Below are 18,600 nucleotides of genomic sequence, written 5' to 3'. Positions count from 1 at the left end.
GGCTTCCTACGCAGATAGTTGAAGGATGGCCAGAACATGGAAAAACCCAGAAACCCAATGCAATTAAGGAGATCCCCGTTAGCATTTCTGTCAACCTCAGGAGTCTGCTGGAGTTTACAAGCTTTAAAACAAGAACTATCCCCTTACCTCTGTCCCTAGGACTGAACTAGGTTCTCCATATATTTACTACAAACACACTATGCACTTGTTAGCTGTAACATAAGAGAGAGAGAGAGAAGTGAGCGAGGGAGAGATTGTGTGTGTGCAGAAGAGGGAGAAAGAGAGAATTTAAATAGTGCAGGTTGGTTACTGGCCTCCATTACATTTAGGGAAGGCAAGCTGTCAGTGGGCTTGTGATGGGGGCTATGAATTCGTCTTCACCTGGTCCTGCTCAGTTCCCCTGTGCTTTCCATGGTGTGGGCATCCTGCCATGTTGTGTGCTTTAGAGTTTAAAGTTATTCTTTTAAAAGCATAGTCCATAAATGCAAGAATGGAACTCATCCAGGAAGCAGCAATTGCTTCCCACACTGGTGGGAAGAAAAGCTTGATATGTTGGAGACAGAGACATGGTGCTTTCCTAAAGGGATTTTCAAGGGCAATTTGGCTCCACGTAATTTTTGCCCTGACACCGACTTTAGCCACAGCTCCTGTGTAAGTGAAGCCTTGTTGAAGGACAAGAGAGAGAGAAAGAGAAAATGAATGAAGGCGAAGAGAAAGATGGTAGAAGCAGCAAGTATGACTTAAAGGACTCCTTCGTCAGTGCCTTAGGAAATTGTGTCCAAGCCCAGGAATGGGCACCTGCTCTCACGGTTCAAGCAGCATCTTTCTCTCTGGCTTCAGCAATTCTCACTCACTCACATGAGGAAGGCAGGGAGGAGACAGCCTCAGCCCCATTAAAACAACAACAGCAATAACAAACAAACCAAAAAACAAGAAAGTCAAAGTATTGACCGGCCTCGGTCTATGAGAAAGTCTTAGACTTTGAACTTTGGATTCAGTTTGTCTTTTTCCATGTAAAATTTAAGCACAAAATAGAGCACTACATGCTTTCTCAACAGCAAGAGAGCAAACATAACAGAAAAAGGGTTTTATAGTCCCATTGGATGAAGCCCTACAATAGATTGAAAAGATAAAGTGTGAAATGGTGTGTGAAGAGAATGAGCTAAGTTAACGGACGAGTCCGTTTGAAAAGCTGTGGCTGACAGGATTCGGGATGGAGGATGCTGAGGCCTCCTGGAGAACGTGGTCTTGAATCATCTGATCATATCCCTTGATATACATTCTGAGCTCTCTAATAGTTAGGCTGTAGGTGATTCTGTTCCGCTTATCCAACTACAAATTAGTTGACCTACATCATGTGTCAGAGATTATACGGACAGAACCAGGAAATCTGCTGAGAATACTCTTCATAAAGGAATGACGTTTTCTTCTATGTGTGAACAAAAAGAAATGGTTTCTACTTTGCCTATGGTACTACACAGGATTTATAAAAGCATCACTAGGGATAGGCTGCATTGCAAAGGGCTTAAAAATTTAATGAGAAAGAATGTAAGGAAGATAACAATCTCAAATTGATTGTTCTCATGCTTTCTACTGTATTAGGACATGGACTACCCTGGGAGTGAGCTAACATTGATTTTTGGCTTCACAGCTGCTGTGTCTTAACAAGGCACCCAAATTATACTAAATGCATTTGTCAGACTTTCCTAGACTTGAAGGGCAGAGATCACAGTAAGGATAACATGAGGCCTGAGGGATCATGCTAGGAGAGTTTCTGAGTGATCCCCAAAGCAATCAAGAGAACAAACCCATTTCAGAAGTGGGAAGAGTATCTCTCACACTTTCTAGTGATGAAAACACTTAAAAGACAACAAAACAAAGCATGAAGGCAAGTGGCTTGAGAAAGCAAAGACATAGCATCATCATTACAGCTTGTAACTAGTAACTAGGCCTAGTCATACACAGGGCACAATGAGAGAATTTTCTAGAACTGTCTTGTTGGTTCTGCACAATGCTGAGCTTTCAGAAAATATATTACATTGTCTCTTTAAAGGGTATTTTCCTAATAATACAAATGCATTCATATGATCTGGGTAATTAAACTTAATTGTATCATTAGAACAAATGAGCAGAATTAGATTGCACTAACCATATGTAACAACATGATTAGGTACGTAAATCTTTTCTTCAAGTTTTATATAGAATCCATCCCCCTTCCCCTCCAGAGCAGTCCTACCCCATAAGACCATGAACTGTCACCTTACGTTGTCCAGGATGGCATCTCTCATTTCAATCCCCCTCACTCCCCTGCCTACAGGAATTATACAGCAACACTAGAGACATTAATGAGGTATGTAGTGAGAAACTTTGCCCAAGTAACAGACTGAGAAAGCTGATTCTATGACAGTAATAATAGCTGCTATTTATTAAGCATTACATTACATTAGGGCAATCATTTTGTATATAATCTCATCCACAATTTGATAACTCTAAGAGGTAGGTGTTATTCTTATGCTTATTTGACAGATGAGGAGGCTGAGCAGACAGCAACCCAGCTATCAGAAAATTCTAAATCTCAGCTCCTAATTATGCTACCTTGACTTTGATAAAATTGACTGTTTTAATTCTACATACTGTCAGTTAAAGCCTCCACTCCCTGCCTTCATATCTTTCTCTGTGGATAGCTGAATTTTATATAAACATTTCAGTCTGTTACCAGTAGCTGAGCGGGAGATGGACCATGGAGCTGAGGTAGGAAAATCTTCAAAGTAAAGTTGTTTCCCTCTAGCGAGATTGCTCCTTGCTGACTGTTCATTTCATACCCACGCATGAGTTGTTTCCAAGAGAAGTTGGAGACAATGGAGAGTCTGTCCAGAGAGAGGGGCTGGCATGGACAGACATGGAGTTATAGAAAGGCCCGGCACATGAGGGGACGTGTGTCTGCAGTGCAGGGGGACTTGGGGCTAGAGAGGAAGGACTTGTGGGATAGGTGGGGCACAGAACACAGGGGCATAGTTGTTCTAACCAGCACCTGTAGAAAGAAATCTGTAAAAGATGGGAGTCTATGGATGTGCTAGTGAGGTTAAAGCTTACGCAACATTGCTACTAACGCAATTTGTCCTTTAGAAAGAAGGAAACTAGCACTAGTGAGGAGAACGAACTTCTGTCTTGCAGTAGCCATAGCCCACTTGAGACAGGATGAGGCCCTGGGGAAGGACAGAAGTGACCAGATTCTCCAGACGTTTCTAGCTTAAGGTCAGCCGGATTTGGATATTCAGTAAAGGCAGGTTTGGGGATTTGAGGACAATATTATGCAAGATCACAGGGAGGAGTTATGGTGTTTTTGTTTTTTGTTTTTGGTAAATGAGCAAGGGAGAAAGTAGCGGGGAGAGGGAGAGAGAGAATCTTAAGCCGGCTCCACGCTGAGGGAAGAGCCCTACGTGGGGCTCAATCTCATCACCCTGAGATCATGACCTGAGCTGAAATCAAGAGTTGGACCCTTAACCTACTGAGCCACCCAGGGGCCCCAGGAGATTCTTTGTTCCCCCAAGAGAGGTTAAATCAATTAAATGTTGGATACATTGAATTTGAAGGAACGGTGGTTCCTCCAGTCAGCTGGAGGTGTGCAGACAGTAAATGGAGCCTCAGGCTGGGTAGGGGCTAGAGATCGAGATATGCATTTACTCACAGGTATTTATGGAGTTTTAGAGACTTGGGATAGAGCAGTGAAGAGCCACCGACATGTGAGTGGCTGGTAAAGCCAGAGGAGTGGCTGAAATCCTTCACAGGGCAACAGCAGGAAGAGAGGATGTTTGAGGACAGGACTCTGAGGAATGCGAACACCCAAAGGACAGCTGGGGAAGGAAGAGGAAGGAGGAAAAGGGACTGAGTGGGAGTGGTGAGAGGGCAGGAGTACACAGCATTACAGGCAAGAAAGGGAGGGACTGGGTCCAGTATTTTTAATAAAAAATTTTTAAAATGTGGTAACAAAACACATAACCTAAAATTTACCATCTTAGCCATTAAGTATACAGTGCAATAGTATTCAGTTTATTCACATTGCTCAGCAACAGATTTCCAGAACTGTTTCATCTTGCAAAACCAAAACTCTGTATCCATTAAACAATGACTCCCTGTTTCTCCCTCCCCCCAGCTGGTGGAAGTCAACATTCTACTTTCTTTCTTTCTTCTTCTTCTTCTTTTTTTTTTTTTTTTTAAAGATTTTATTTATTTATTTATTTGACAGAGAGAGAGAGATCACAAGTGGGCAGAGAGGCAGGCAAGGGGTAGGGGGGAAGCAGGCTTCCTGCTAAGCAGAGAGCCCAATCTGGGGGGTCCATCTCAGGACGCTGAGATCATGACCTGAGCTGAAGGCAGAGGCTTAACCCACTGAGCCACCCAGGTGCCCCAACATTCTACTTTCTGAGGTCTATGAGTTTGATGATGTTAGATACATCATGTAAGTGGGATTGTGCAGTATTTATCTTTCTGTGACTGTCTAATTAGTGTAATGTTCTTAAGGGGCATCCAAGCTGTTGCATGTGACAGGAGTCCCTTCTCTTTTTGAAGGCTGAGTAATATTCCATTGTATGTACATACCATATTTTATCCATTCATTCATCACTGGACATGTAGTTTCCTTCCACTCTTGGCCACTGTGAATAATACTGCCCTGACACAGGTGTGCAAATACCTCTTTAAGAATCTGCTTTCAATTCTATTGGATAAAAACCTAGCAGTAGTGTTGTTGCATCTGCTGATCGTTCCATTTTTAATTTCTTGAGGAACCGTGTACTGTTCCATACAGTCTACTTCTTCTTCTTCTTTTTGCTTGCTTGTTTTTTCCAGAAACTATTTATTTCCTGTCAACTTTATTTCCATTTTGTTTGACTTTGTGAAGAGCCCCTTAGGACCACTTAGTGGTTGTTGCTACCCATTCAGTGGCCTGAGCAGTGGGAACTGTGGACCAGTCTTCAGTGGCCGGCTGAGAGCTCCAATTTTCAGTTGGGAAATGCTATTTCTTTTCAAACTTTTCAGGATCTCTGTAGAAGCAGAGATCAGGCATGGCCTCCCATGGGTGTTCATGGGAAATGGTGCCACGCATGCACAGAATTTCTCGGGCCAGCTTCCACCATATCAGACCCACTAAGTGAGCTTCTTTATTTGTTGCAAGGGATGGCAATGTCCACATAGCACGGAGGAGAGTCTGTGTTACAGAGACTGATGGCAGTAGATTAATGTAAGACAACTCTTTGAGAGACTGGTGGTCCGCCCTGGGATCAGGAACCACCAGAAGTCTCAGCGTCCGGAGGGCTGCCTGGACCCAGTTAGTGAAGTTTCTAGGAGTAAAGTGGCCCAACAGAGGGATGGTTCCAGGAACAGCAGCAAACATCAGCACAGCTTGCTGGACAGTATTCCTGGATGACAGGACACTGACCTCAGCTGGGTTGTCAGTGGCAACAATGGCACGAGCGGCCAGCAGAAGCTTCTCCCAGGTTCTCTTGAGATTAGTGATGTAGATCCCATCACACTTCCTTTTGTAGATGTATGCTTCCATCTGGAAGTCAATGTTGGTCCCAGCTAAGTGGGTTCCTGCTGCAAGGAAATGGAAGGACATCCTCCTCTTTTATTTGCAGGTCACCAAGGGCTCTGGATACTGTAAAAGGTTCCCTTTAAGTTGCCATGGGAACGCAAAACAATGCTGGGTGAAGTGGACACTTCTCTGGGTAGTGCAGAAAGGCAGTCCACTTGGTTTCTGATAGCACTGTCTAGTTCTGAGTACTAAACATAGCAATGATAGTTACTTGCAGTATTAGCTGTGTGTTGAGCACAAATGTGCATTATCTTATTTATTGTGAAGCGGTATTCCAGCACATTTTGCAGATGAGGTACAGAAATGTTAAACAAGCCAAGGAAGTAGTTGGGGCTTGGGATGTGAGTTCAGGTCTCTCCTGATTTTCAGGTGTAGCCACTTTGATGGTTTATTTCCAATGATTAGGGCTCATTTTCCCCAGTTCCCTAGTGATTTGTCAAATGTTTTTCACAACGTGGAGAGTATTTCGTGAATCACAAGGTAGAATTTAAACAGACTGGGGGTCCGTAGTCACACTGCCACTCTTGGATTCTGGCCCCCAGTTCTTAACTGGTCATCCGCCTCCACGCAGCACGTAGAGGTGGGTCATGGCCACACAGTGCCAACAGCACCCCAGGCTGGCACCACAGTGAGCCTCTCTTCTTCGGCTCAGTGTGTGCATTGTAACCGGTTGCCTTTATTGTTCAGAATTAATGAATAGTTTGCAAACTAGCATCACTTCTGTGGAAGTTGATGGACGTATTAATTATACCTTATTTAGATTACACAGTTGCGTGACCCAGATTCTTCTCTTCTGCCAAATTTCCAAAGATGCCGTGGCATTTTAAAAACTCCGGTTAAACACAGTTAGTGTATTAAAATGCAAACATTGGAGGAATCGGCCATGCAGAAATGGGATGATGATGAGCTTAGTTGATCTGATGGCAGGACTAGCATCGGGTGGTCCCTTTTCAGGGTTTTAGGTTGATTTGACCGTGCCTATCTTTCCTTTCTGGGGTTTTATTAAAATCTTATGTACGCAAAATCTTTCGTATCTATTCTGTGTCCCTTTCTATTGCACAAGGATCAGAGCACTTACTGGAAGAATGATCCCAGATGCTGATTACCAATACTCTCAGTGCATTAGATCTCTTGTTTTTGGTACTTATAGTCTACACTGATAGAAGATTGGGATGCACACGAGGGTTTGAATCTTGGCTTCACTATTTCTTACTGAGCTACTGTCGTAACAGGCATTAGGTAGTTGCTGAGGAGAGAGTAATACTTATGATATAGTCCCTGCCTATGGGAGCTCAGAGGGAGTCACTGAGGTGACACAAGTAGGCGATCACAGTACCCTGTGATGGGGAGATGATCAGTGGAGTGGGGATGACTGTGGAAATATGCAGGAGACATCCCTGTCCCAATAGCTGGGTGGAAGGTTGGGTCAGGGAAAGCTGCCTGGGAGAGATGTTATCTAAATCAGTGTTTCTCAGCCTTTACCAAACACCAAAATCAAACGACTAAGTCAGAAGACTGTCAAAATGAAGATTTCTGGGCCCCACCTCTGGAATTTCTGATTCAGTAGGTCTGGAGCCTGAGAATGTGCATTTCTAACAAGTTCCCAGTTGATGCTGATGTTGCCTGCTCTGGACCACATTTCCAGAATCACCTGTCTAAGCCAAGCTCTGAAGGAGGGTGAAAGTGGAAAGTGTGTGTGTGTGTGTGTGTGTGTGTGTGTGTGTGTGTGTGTGTGTTACATGCTTGTGCTTGCCCATGGGAGGTAGGGCATGAGGAATGCTGGATAGAAGGGCATTCCAAAGGGGAAAGAATGTACAAAGGCTTGAAGAGAGTGTGACATGCTTTGGAACACCAGTATTGTGGAGTTGAGAATAGAAGAAGTGGTGAGAAGTGGAGTGACAATATCAGCAGTGACAAGTCACAAGGGACTGACACAGGACTGCACGCTAAGGAGTGGGAAGCTGTCAAGGGGTTCGGTCAGAGACTGATGCGATATGATACGCACTGAAGAAAGTCTCTATGGCTTCATTGTGGGTTAATGGGCTGGAAAGGGCAGCACAGGAGGAGGGAGACCAGGAAAGTGTTACAGTGATTCAGGAGAAAGATGATGGGGGCTGTGTGGAGACTGCTTTTTGCCAAGGAGAGGGCTGCGGTGGATTGAAGATGGATACAAAGTCTTGGATCCCTCTTCCCATTGAGAGAGGAGGTCTAGGTCTCCTTCCCTTGGATCTGGGTAAGCTTATGATTGGTTGGCCAACAGAATAAGGTAAATATAATGCTGTGCCTGAGTCCAGGCTCAGGTTTTGAGAAACTGGCAGCTTTCTCTTCCTAGGTCTTGGAGCACTTGTTATTGGCTCCCTGACCTGCCTTGTGAGATGACCAGCAGCCTTGCTGGGGAGACCCTGTGGACAAGTCCAAGACTTGGAGAGGGAGAGTGTACCACCTTTCTGGATAACTCTGCCAAGTACCAGGCACCTGAGTGAAGATGTCTTGGAACTTCCAACCCAGCCCAGCCGCTAGCTGAATACCACTGAGTGACCCCAGTCAACGTCATGTAGAGCAGACGGATTGCCCTGCAGGACTGTGCCTGAATTTCTGACCCATGATATTATGAATGCAATAAAATTGTTATTGCTTTCTGCTGCTAAGTTTTGGGGTAGTTTGTTCTGCAATAATAATTCACTGGAATAGGTTCAGTAAATGGAAACACAAAGAACGTCAATATTTAAGGGGGCAGGTAGGGGAAGAGGGACCCTCAACACAGAGTAAATTTTAAGAACAGAGAAAAACAAGAATATGGTGTCATGGAAGCCAAAAGAAGACAGTGGAAGGAGTGGTTAGCGGTGTGGAATAGTGCAGAGGAGTAGAAGACGATAAGGACCAAATAGTGTTCCTTACACTTATTAGCACAGAGGTCACTGTGACATCGGTGAAAAGCTAGCAAGCCAGAAGGCAGCTTGCAGGGAGGAAGTGTGGGAGGAGAGAGAAAGTGAAAGTAATTGTCAGGAAGCTTCACAGTGAAGAAAGCAGGGAGGTCAGGGGGTTCATAGGGTCGAGAGAAGGTTTTCAGTTTGTTTTTTTTTTTTAAAGATTTTATCTATTTGATAGAGAGGCAGGCAGAGAGAGAGGTTGGGGGGAACAGATTCCCTGCTGAACAGAGAGCCTGATGTGGGGCTTGATCCCAGGACCTTGGGATCATGACCTGAGCCGAAGGCAGAGGCTTTAACCCACTGAGCCACCCAGGCACCCCAAGAAGGTTTTTAGTTTTAAGTTACCAGACTTGAGCACATTTTGGTGCTGATGGAAAGGACACCAGGAGAGGTTGGGGAGAGGTCTTGGGGCAGAAGGACCCTGTAAGGTTCTGCAGAACACAGAGGGGCTGTGTTCCTTGTACTGGCAGAGGGATTTCCTTGGGATGGAAGGAGGGACCCCTCTTCCACAGTGACAGGAGAGACAGGAAAATAAGGATGTAGAGGAGGAAAAGCATGACAACGCCCAGCAGCTGTAAGGTGACATTTATCTGACAGCACCTGTTTCTCCTCTGAGGTCGGAGACAAGGCTGTGGGCTCAGACTGGTGGAGGACAGCAGGGGACCGAGCCGAGAAACACAGAGGATGGCATCCATGAGAGTGGTACCTACTTCTGTGCTTGTGTGATTTTCTTTTCCCTTGGTCCCATTTAATGGTCCAGGGATAGAATCAAGGAAGGTGGACAGTTGGATGAAGTAGGGTCGGCCTCTTGGTAGACTCATAGAAGGAAACATGGCGAACGACTTCAGGATGCTGGCAAAGAAAGGAATGAAGTGAGGGCACACTCGTCACAAAGCCTGTGATGACAGAGAAAGTCAAGTTGGAGGGATCAACTTGATCACCTTGAAGGACAGAGAATGGAGATCTGATTTTTGTTTTCCAGAGGTTCTAATTAGTGGCAAAGTCCAGGGTCAAGAGTTTGTGGCTGGGGTGCGCAGTAACTGAAGGGCAAGCAAGTAGAGGAAATCCAAGAACTGAGAGTTTACAACTATGTGGGTGAGCTCGGATGAGGTCACTGGAGGTGCCAGGGCTTGAAGGGGAAGGAGGACTGAGAGGCAGCTGCCCAGGTGTTCAGAAAGTGAACAGGCCTGGGAGGTTTGGCTATTATCCCCACTGTACAGGAGAAGAAACTGAGGCATGGGGATCACACAGCTATTGAGTGGCAGACCCAGGTCTTTGAACCCAGGGAGTCTGGCTGCAGAGTTCACACTCTACAACACAAAGCCTCCCATCATCACGTGTATGTGAAAATACTTATAGAAGGCTCACACCAACAGCAAGACAGAAGAAAGAGAAGTTAAGGAGTCGATCCCATTTACAATTGCACCCAAAACCATAAGATACCTAGGAATAAACCTCACCAAAGAGGCAAAGAATCTGTACTCAGAAAACTGTAAAGTACTTATGAAAGAAATTAAGACACAAAGAAATGGAAAAATGTTCCATGCTCATGGATTGGAAGAACAAATATTGTGAAAATGTCTATGCTACCTAAAGCAATCTACATGTTTAATGCAATTCCTATCAAAATACCATCCATTTTATTCAAAGAAGTGGAACAAATAATCCTAAAATTTATATGGAACCAGAAAAGACCTCGAATAGCCAGAGGAATGTTGAAAAGGAAAGCCAAAGTTGGTGGCATCATAATTCCAGACTTCAAGCTCTATTACAAAGCTGTCGTCATCAAGCCAGTATGGTACTGGCACAAAAACAGACACACAACAACTATCATATGATCTCCCTGATATGAGGAAGTGGTGATGCAACATGGGGGCTTAAGTGGGTACGAGAAGAATCAATGAAACAAGATGGGATTGGGAGGGAGACAAACCATAAGTGACTCTTAATCTCACAAAACAAACTGAGGGTTGCTGGGGGGAGGGGGTTTGGGAGAAGGGGGTGGGATTATGGACATTGGGGAGGGTATGTGCTTTGGTGAGTGCTGTGAAGTGTGTAAACCTGGTGATTCACAGACCTGTACCCCTGGGGATAAAAATATATGTTTATAAAAAAACAAAACAAAACAAAACAACAAACAAAAAAAAACCAGACACACAGATCAATGGAACAGAATAGAAAGCCCAGAAATAGACCCTTAACTCTATTGTCAACTAATCTTTGACAAAGCAGGAAAGAATGTCCAATGGAATAAAGACAGTCTCTTCAAAAATGGTGTTAGGAAAATTGGAAAGCCACATGCAGAAAAATAAAACTAGACAATGTCCTTATACCACACATAAAAATAGACTCAAAGTGGATGAAAGACTTCAATGTGAGATAGGAATCCATCAAAATCCTTGAGGAGAACACAGACAGCAACCTCTTCGACCTCAGCTGCAGTAACTTCTTCCAAGAAACATGGCCAAAGGCAAGGGAAGCAAGGGCAAAAATGAACTATTGGAACTTCATCAAGATCAAAAGCTTTTGCCCAGCAAAGGAAACAGTCAACAAAACCAAAAGACAACTGACAGAATGGGAGAAGATATTGGCAAATGATGTATCAGATAAAGGGCTAGTATCCAAAATCTACAAAGAACTCATCAAACGCAACACCCAAGGAACAAATAATCCAATCAAGAAATGGGCAGAAGGCAGGAACAGACATTTCTGCAAAGAAGGCATCCAGATGGCCAACAGACACATGAAAAAGTGCTCAACATCACTCAGCATCAGGGAAATACAAATCAAAACCACAATGAGATACCACCTTATGCCAGTCAGAACGGCTAAAATTAACAAGTCAGGAAACGACAAATGTTGGAGAGGACGTGGAGAAAGGGGAACCCTCCTACACTGTTGGTGGGAATGCAAGCTGGTAGAATGACTCTCGAAAACAGTGTGGAGGTTCCTCAAAAAGTTGAAAATAGAGATACCCTACGACCCAGCAATCGCACTACTGGGTATTTACCCTTAAGATACAAATGTAGTGATCTGAAGGGGCATGTGCACCCGAATGTTTAAAGCAGCAATGTCCACAATAGCACACGGGGTGGGGGGGTGGGGGTGGAGGGGCAGAGGGAGAGGGACAGAGAGAATTCTCAAGCAGATTCCCTGCTGAGCATGGAGCCTGACATGGGGCTCGATCGCATGACCCGGAGCTCATGACCCTGAGCCAAAACCAAGAGTGGACACTCTACCAACAGAGCCACCCCAGGGCCCCACACCACCCCCATTTTAGAGAAGAGGACACTGAAACATGAAGTGGCTCGGCACTTGCAGAATGTGACAGACCACACACCGCAGCCTAGATTTTGATGGAGGCCGTCCAGGCCAGAGCCGGGGCATCCAACCACTTGTAGATGCCTCAGCCTGTGAGCTCCAAAAGGATGGCGGGAGGAGATAGGGGGCTGGGGGAGAGGAGAGCGTGTTGGCCCAGGCACGAGGAGTTATGTGTGGGAAATCAGTGGATGTTAGTGGGCACAGGGAGCTCCCTGTAGGGTGCACATAATGGTTGGAAAACCAAGAAACAGAGTGAGGGGTTTAATTCTACTTGGGAGTCAGGATATTTGTTCCTTCCCATATGAGTATTAAAGCGCTGGGTGTCTCTCAGGTAAGTTTGTGGAGTGGTGGAGTCTGTGGCGTTATGTTCCTGTCTCCCCTCTCCCTGCACCAGACTCCATGCCGCTTAGCGATAGTCAACCAATGCCGGCTTAAGGACACAACAGCTCATCAAGGCGGGTGACCGCCTCCTGTGCACAAGGTCATGGGAGATTTGGCTGATTCATAGTAGAGCCGGGTTTCAGAGGAGTTGAGGTGAAGACCACTGAGAGCCCCCAACAATGACAAACGTAGACTCCGCTCAATCTGTGGTTCCAACAGCATGTGAAGGATATCCTGACCCAGGTGTGGGGCTCAGGGTCTGTCAACCAGGGCACCTGCGGCCCTACCACCCTGATAGGACCTGGGTCTGCTTCCTTCTCAGTCCTGCTTCTTCCTCTAAAGCAGGGCTCTTGCCCCAGGAAGCGGAGCCCAGCTCATCCCGGAAGGAGCTTGGGGAAGCACTGTTTGGGGTAGGACAGCAGATTCAAGACATCCCGGATTCTCTCCTGGACACCAAACCCTGCCGTGCCCCACAAGCGGCTGATGAAACCAGGCTACCAGAATGCCTTACTCCTGTCATCCCTTTTCCTTTACCTTGGAGGAACTTCTCCAAAGAACATGTTTTCTGCTGTGTTTCTACTTGCAACTCTGCCTGCCTCCAGGTCAGTCTCTCAGGCAGCGAAGGACCGCAAACAAGGGGTTAGTCTGGCAATGGAGCCTAATACCAGCAGCCCGAGAGGACGACGACGTGGTCTCCCCAGTTTTCTGAGGTGTGATTCCATAAGACAAGTGGTTTTCTCAGACGTGCTGGAGATAAGGGACGGGGATTTCTGAGAAGGTTGCCTTTGGGAGTTTGGATCAGGCCAAGGGAATAATTAGCTGCAAAGGGAAGTGAGAAACTGCAGACAGGCCAACGGGAGGGCATCCTCAGGAAAAGCCTGTGGCTCCTTATTCCCAGCAGTCTCTGGGCTGGCAGGAACAGAATCAGGGTGGCTGGGGGTGTCTTCCAACAGGGTTCTGGGCCTCTTTGGGTACCCTTCTTTTTCCTGGAGCACGATCCCTGTTTTCCAGGAGCACGAAGAAGGAAAAGACCAAGTGCTCGAGCCTGAGTGTTCATCTCTAAACAAAGGATGTACAAAGATCCATTAAAAAATGATACAGGCAACATGGTCCTTTCAAGGCAGAAAATGAAGACGAGAGGCAGCTTCTGTCTCTTCAGGCCACACCATAATCCACGGGGGGCTACCGTTGAACTCCCTGTGACTCCTTCCTGTGGCTCAGACAACCCAGAGCTCCTACAGGTCATGATGTTCAGAACCAGACAGCACTGTGCCTTCTGGAAGATGCTGGAACATAATGGTCCTTCCCAGTGAGGTGGACAGGGCTCACGGAATCAGGCATTGTTTTCTTTCTCAACTTTTTGCCACTGTTGAATCAGGAGTGGTGGGTATCTGGCCTTAAGCAGCTATGTTTGTTCCCCTTATTGTAAAAGCCTGTCATGGTTTTGTGCAACGTGAGATCCGCTACCCTCCCGTCTAGCAGCCTAGCCACCCCACGTGACCCCCACAGGTCCACGTGCTGTGAAGGAGGAGACCAAGCACAAGGGAGGTACGCAACAAGAAAATCTAGATGTTTGTATAAATATCTGGGACTTTGTTGTTGGTTTAAGAGCGGGGGTTCACCAAGTGCGGTCCTGGGACCGGCAGGTTCCTATAACCTGGGAGCTTGTGAGAAATTCTCAGGCCTGGTACCTCCTCCGCCAGCCCAGCTATCAGAAACTCTCGAGGTTGGGGCCCAGCAGAGGGGGAGGCTTGGAAGGTGATTCGGAAGCTTAGGGTTAGGTGGGAACCAGGGTTTACACTGACTGAGTAAAAGAGGGAGCCTCGGGGACTGGACTAAGACTTCAGGGTGTTTCAGACACAGGATGTCTTTGCCAGAGCTTGGGAGGAAGGCCTGAGGAGGAGGACCGAATGGGCAGTAGGGGTGGGGAGACCCAGGGGACGTTGAGAGCATGGATTTGAGGCGTGGTTTAAAAAAATCCCCTCTAGGGGCACCTGGGTGGCTCAGTTGTTAAGCATCTGCCTTTAGCTTGTTCATGATCCCAGGGTCCTGGGTTCGAGCCCCAAGTCAGGGTTCCGGCTCAGTGAGGGAGCCTGCTTCTCTCTCCCTCTCCCACTCCCCCTGTTGTGTTCCCTCTCTAGCTGTCTCTGTCAAATAAATACATAAAATGTTTAAAAAATAAAAATAAATTTAAAAAATCTATTTTTATTTTATTTTATTTTAAATTGCTCTATTTGGCATTGTAATTATGGCAAAGTGCCATCTTTCCAAACAATTTATTACCAGTGTGGGCATATAATTTCAGCTGTAGCCTGGATGACTTTGAACTCGCAGAGGTTATTTACTTTCTAGTCCTTCGTGTCTGTGATGTTCACCACCATGAAGCTTTCATGTTATTAGGAACACATTTATGTTCATATCCCACTGGACCTAGATCCTTCTTTGGCTTTGGTCTGGTACCAGCTAGTTTATAACTTAAACCCGAACTAGAAAATATGGACAGAGGCTATTTTTGAAATTACACTCTCCTCTTCTCCCAACCAATGCATTCCAAGATTCTCATAGAAATAGGAGGCATTTTAGGGCATGCATGGAAAAACCACGATTTCAGAAAAATGTGAGCATGCATTTTTTTATGTTCTGATAAGCTGAGAAGGAAATATGGAAGAGAAAGTCCAGAGAATCTAGAAGAAACCCTGAAAAATAAGTCTTTTAGCCAAGAAGAAAGATTGTTAGTTGTTGGCTGTATTCAGAAGATTTGCATTTTTAAAGTTAATGACTAATATAATAAAAGGTTCCAGTTAAATTATTACAGTGGCTTCTTGCTTCAGGGCAAGTGAAAAACCTTTGAGGTTTTAAATCATATTCTTCAGCCTGGCAAGAGAGCGTATTTTAAATTCTTGCAAACTGTTTCTTTAATCTCTGTAACTTTTCTCTACATGGTGCCTAATACTCATGTACCTGGCAGGAAAATGAGAAAAAAAAATTTTTTTTAACATAAAAATATTGGTATTCTGGCACGAATGGGTAATATCAAGAGAGCTGAGGGTTCCATGGAAATATTAGTTGGTTAGGAGCCTATGAAAATTTATAGCCATATTTAATGGCCTGAAATGCAGCACATTATGGAGACCCTACTTTTGAGCCTTGGTGTGATTCCGTCTTTGACACGCGTATTGACAATGACTGTTGAAATCAAACCCTCCCCAGGAAAGCCAGCGATTCATCTTAACTGTAACCCCGATGCTGATGGCTCAGTATTCACCTTGCACCAAAGAGGCAGGGCAAGTGGAAATTTTACAGTGTGGTTCTGCTCTAATGTAGAAAGATGCTAAGAGTCCTATATATTTTTTTTAAGAATCCTATATTTTGCCTCCTGACTGAGGCCTTTAATCGAGCATGCTCCTTGTACTGCAAACAGAGATCCTCAAAGCTCCTGAAGAAGAACACGATAAGCTAGAACTAATATACAAAAGCACTTGAATAGGAGGGACCATATCTTGATGCCCAGAATACAAATAACGAAAAACATTCTTTTTCTATAAAGCACAAGTTCTGGAAAAACACTGGGACACAGTGATGAGCATTTACTTGGAGGCTTTCCTGGGGTTTAAGCTCTGGAAAAGCTAAAGGCTTTGCTTGACTGCAGGTTGCAAAGACCCTTTCTCTCTACATTATCCGAAGGTATAGGAGGGGAAAGGACAGTGGTTAGAGTCGGGTTCTGGAGCCTGGCAGCCTGGGACCAAACCCTAGCTCCATCACTGGTGAGCTGGGCAACACTGGACAAGTCATCTAAAAATCCTCGCTTCAGTTTCTTCATCTGGTCAGTGGGGATAACAGCAGCATCTCCCTCCTTGTTGGGGCTTGGTGATGTCTGTAAACATTTTAGAACCATGCTTGGCACACAGCAAGTGCTCAACAAATTGAGCTCTTACTACCAATACCATTTCAATTTTTGTGAAGGAGGGCCCTGGAAGGAAAGGAGGAGAAGAGGAAGAGAGAAGAAGGGGAAACCACGGTCTTCCTGTCTCTTTTCCTTTACCTGTCCGCCCATCACCCTGCTCTCTTCCCATTTCTCCATCTTTGCCACATGCCAGGAGGGATCAGATGCCCAGGAATGGGCGTTGAGCACGCCTGTAGTACATGGTGCACGTCGAGCTCTTCCAAAGGCCAGGAGGCTGAATTCCCTTCCTGGCTTTTCCACAAACCAGTTGTGTGGCAGCTTTTCTTACCTTCGGTGTTGGTTTGCCAGGCCTGCTGTAACACAGTACCACACTCTACGGTTAAAAGAACAGACGGTATCATCTCACAGTTCTGGAAGCTAGAAGTCTGAACGAAGGTGTTGGTAGGGTTAGTTCCTTCTGGGCCTATGAGGGAGAATCTGTTCCATGCCTGGCATCTGGTGACTTCATGGCCATCTTGGACATCCTGTGCCTTGGAGAGGCATCACTCTGCTTTCTGCTGTCACAGCTGCCCAGTCTTCTTTCTGTGTGGGTGTCCATGTTCCAATTTCTCTTTTTCATCAGGACGAGATTAGAGGCCTGCTCTACTTCTGTGTGACCTCATCTTAACTAGTTATATCTGCGATGAGTCTCTACCCAGGTAAGTTTACCTTCTGTGGTACTGGGGGTTAGGACTTCAACATGGGAGTTTGGTGGGAAGAGGGAGGGACGCAGTTCAACCCGTAGTACCAAGGGACCTTTTTCAGTCTTCTGAACTTTGGCTGTGATTCTCCAGGAAAGCCATGAAGTACGCATGATATTTCTAACTAGAGGGCACTTTTGCTCTGTTGTGGAGAATCCTGACAGCCTGGTGCTAATCGTGATGGCTTTTGGGGCAGTGCTGATGGGGGTGGTACTCTCCTGTAGTGAATATGGACAATCAGGGCTGATGAGAACTAGGCTCAGAAAGTCCTCCCTCCAACTCAGGGCAGAGCCCACCCAGACTCTTCCACAACAGCACCCTGCCTGTTTATGCTTAGCTCACCAAGATGATGGGTGACGGGAAGGCAGCAGCTCCTCACTGCTCCATCAGTTCCTGGAGGCGGGGTGTGGGCGGTGGGGCGGTGTGTGAGACCCCCAGAGGGCCTCTCTGGCTGTGGAACACAGGGAGACCGGGCGGCTACATTTACATTCAAGCAGCTGTGATCCCATACAAGGTAGCAGGAAAAGCCCACAAGGGAGAAAATGACTTACTCATAAAATTTTAATAAATAGGTTAAAAGAAAAACCTGCCTCAGCTTCTTTTTGTGTTGCTGTCAGCAAGCCCATCTCTTGTAGCAAGCTGACAATCTTGTCAACAGTGCTGTTGAGAGCACTCCAAATAAGGTAATTACCCAATAAAGTTAATATTAACCAAATTGTGCGGAACTTGAATTAAAAATATATCTGATTGCAGGATTGAAGCCCAAGTCATGTGTCTTAGCCCCTGAACGTGTGGTTTGCCTGCCTCGAGAGCAGGCAGAGTCACGGGAAGGAGGCTGCCGTTTGTATTCAGAAGGTGAACCCACTCTCAGAAGGAGGACCTCCAAGGATGCTTTCTTCTCTACTTCAAGGCAGCAAGGGAATGAGGCTTCTGCTTTCTACTTTATCTCTGCGTGATGTTTCCGTTCACTTTGCTGGGCAGCAGTGCCGGTTAGCACAGCCTGCCCTTTCCTGGGAAGAGTGAGCTAAGGTGGCCTTAGAATGGGAAAGGGCACTGCTGTGTGGGTTCCAGTGTCCTTGTAGGGTTGTTGCGAGGACACAATCTGAGCCATTGTCTGAGCTCTCCTGTCAGCATGCCCTGCGACTGCAGGGCTGCAAGACAGCTCACACAAAGGCCATTAAGTTTGAGCAGAAAGAGTGCAGGACGTGGGGGTCAAAAGAATTGAGTTCTAATAGTCTCTGTGTCATTAACTAATTGAATGATTTTTGGCAAGTCAGTTCCCTTCTTTATGCCTCATTTTTCTCATCTGTCAAATGATGGTAAAAAAAAAAAAAGTCACTCCTCTCTAGGGTGAGAGAATAAAAAAATAATAGACACGGATGTATCAAGAATATAAGTAGCTATCATTAGCCTTAAAGGATTGGTCAAGAGGGATGTTGTCATTTTATGGCATTAAAACAGCAAAACAGAAAGTAACAAAAATCAAAAATAAAACTAAGGAAACTCCCAAACAAACACAAGTCCAGGACCAGACAGCTTCACTGGTGAATTCTACCAAATGCTCAAAGAATGAACACCCATCCTTCTCAAACTCCTCCAAAAAAAACAGAAGAGGAGGGAGCCACTTCCAAACTTACTTTACGAGGCCAGCATCACTCTGATACCAAAGCCAGACAAGGCTGACACACACACACACACACACACACACACACACACACACACACACACACA

At 45.6% G+C, this 18,600-nt stretch overlaps 1 protein-coding gene and 1 pseudogene across 4 annotated transcripts in view; both read right to left on the bottom strand.

Annotated features, from left to right (window-relative positions):
- The window catches only part of LHFPL3 (LHFPL tetraspan subfamily member 3), a 588,278-nt gene that overhangs the window by 129,710 nt on the left and 439,968 nt on the right, over positions 1–18,600 (bottom strand). The gene's annotated exons all lie outside the window — the stretch shown is intronic.
- Positions 4,907–6,182, bottom strand: LOC132015376 (small ribosomal subunit protein uS2-like; annotated as a pseudogene).

The sequence above is a fragment of the Mustela nigripes genome, chromosome 4 (assembly GCF_022355385.1).
Source record: "Mustela nigripes isolate SB6536 chromosome 4, MUSNIG.SB6536, whole genome shotgun sequence".
Lineage (NCBI taxonomy): Eukaryota > Metazoa > Chordata > Mammalia > Carnivora > Mustelidae > Mustela > Mustela nigripes.
This window is presented reverse-complemented; position numbering and strand designations above follow the sequence as displayed.